We start from the raw sequence: 2,416 nt of genomic DNA, 5'->3' as shown, positions 1-2,416 counted from the left end.
ATTTTCTAGCCACTCCTGGTGTAGCCGAGGTGGATCAGGGGAAAGCAGCAGACTTCCCTCTTGAGGCTGATGCCCTCTCCTCTCTGCTTCATATAAGTTACCGAGGGACCCCACCTGCATTACTGTCATCTAACTTCTTGGGAAGCCATGGAAACTTGACTGGAGCAAAGAATTGCCTTTCCCTCATAGAAAAGAGTTTCAGAAGAAGACAGATAGGAATCTGAAGGATGTGTACTTGTGCCTGCTTGGGTTATTTCTCCAGAATGGGGAAAGTAAACATACATCTGCTGTGGGTCCAAGAGCCAAGTTTTACATACAGTTTTCCCCAATTGCTCACTCCCACCCTCAGTCTGTTGCTAGAGTAGTTGCCAAGGGGAAAAACTTGAATTGGTCTTTTGATATTCTTTCTGGCTTTTGTCCCACTTGTGGAGCCTCTCTGTTAAGGGGGCCCAGCCACTTCTTTCTGTGGGAGGAAGAGAGACTATAGGCTGGAAAAGGAAGTCTACTATTCCCCACTTCCTTGGTGACTGAGGTGGATAGAAGAGGGAGTGCCAAGAGAAGTTTATAAATGATGAAATTCTGTTACCAGTTACTATATAGCAAATAAAAGGAACCCTCCATCCCATCTTCCCCCCCTCCCACTCTGTTCCTTCTGCTCTCACACATATGCCCAGGCAGACTGGGTCATCTGTCTGCAAGATCAGATAAGGCTCATACACCAAGTACAGGCAGGCCTTAGTCTCTAGCCACAGTGCATGATGTTTGAGACTTCTGTGCTCAGTACCCATCCTTGCCTGGGCATCCAAGCCCTGCCTGAATTTGAACCTTCCTGGGCATCAGTCCTGCCTGTATTCATTCTATTTGATTGGACCTAAGGAAAACCAGGACTGGATGATAGCAATTGCTGGAGAGTGGCCTAATGTTAGTAATAATTCAGAAAGGCCCAGAGAGATGCATGAAGTCCAGGAAAGCCCCAAGAGTGGCATGATTTCAAATCAGGAAATCATGCGTGGGATAGAGAATGATGCAGAGAAGGGAACTAGCCATTGTCCACTGAAGGCAAGAACACCATGTTGTGATAGGACAGGAAGGTGTATGGGATAGAGTATCCCTGAGGTAGGAGAAGTGACAGTGTACAGGGGTAAAGGAGAGGACATTTGGGTATGGGCCCAGACCCATAGGACAAGTGACAGTGTACAGGGGTAAAGGAGAGGACATTTGGGTATGGGCCCAGACCCACCTATTTAAGCATACAAAACTCAGAAGGTTATCTTCATAATATTTCCAAGAGCCCACCAGTGTAGGAAAATCCACTTTATTTGTGCCTTGCCCCTTGCAGGAAAGGAAAGTCAGTTGTAGACCTTATAGACCTTACCCAGCCCTTTCAGGTCCTTTGCCTTTCTCTCAGAAAAGAATTTCAGGAGGAGACTGAGTAGTGGAGGAAAAACAGGTTTTATTTTTAACTTTTGAGAGGGGAGAGAGAGGGGTGAGGAAGGGGGGGAGAGAGAGGGAGAGAGAAAGAGAGAGAGAAAGAGTGAGAGAGGAGAGAGAACTCAGGGGTTTTTGCAGAGTGGAGAGTGGAGAGTGGAGAGGAAGGAGTCCCATCTCAAGAGGGGAAAAGATGCGGTGACACAAGTGCTCTGCACAACACATGGGCACTGGTAGCACATAGAATCAGGAAGCCTTTCTGTGCTGTTCCTTATTTCCAGTTGGCTTTGATAGTGTTTTTCCCAATCTGAACCATGTGAAGCTGAGGCAGGCAAGTATATAGGACAGGGACAATGGCTATGGAATTTCTGAGAAGTAATAAATCCAATAACACTGAAACTGCAAGAATTAAGGCCTACGCCCGATAAGATCTTCCTGGCACCAGTGACAGACCTTGTAGAGGCTGGACCGCAAAGAGACACAAACTTCAGCAGAGACAGAGATTGCAATTAAGTACCTGAAAGAGATTTATGACCCCTGAATGAACCCCACCTCTGCCAGAGAAACTCCAGACCAAGGCAACCCCTTTGACAGCTACCTTAGCAATGAGCTGTCACCTAGCTAGAAAGCCCTATGAGGGCGAAGGTTGGCGAATCTCTATAAAAGCCACATTGAACAAAGGAAGGGCATTCTTATGCTGGCTGATCCATGTCTACTTGTACCTACATGGCCAAGCACATGTGGTGTCTGAGTACATGAGTCGCCCGCATCTCCCCTCTTGAGATGTCTACTGAGACTCTCTCCATCTTTGGAGGAGCCTGCCTTCTCCCTTGAATGTGTTACTCTCTCTCACTTTCCCTCCCTCCTAAAAACCTCGAAATAAAATATGTTTTTACTTCACTGCTCATCTGCTCCTGAAATTGTTTTCAATGAGGAAGACAAGAGCCTATATGCCCCACGTAAGGACTAGGACTGACTTTCCATTCCT

Source organism: Sorex fumeus, unplaced genomic scaffold (assembly GCF_029834395.1).
Source record: "Sorex fumeus unplaced genomic scaffold, SorFum_2.1 ptg000030l, whole genome shotgun sequence".
Taxonomy (NCBI): Eukaryota; Metazoa; Chordata; class Mammalia; order Eulipotyphla; family Soricidae; genus Sorex; species Sorex fumeus.
Note: the sequence above shows the minus strand (reverse complement) of the source record.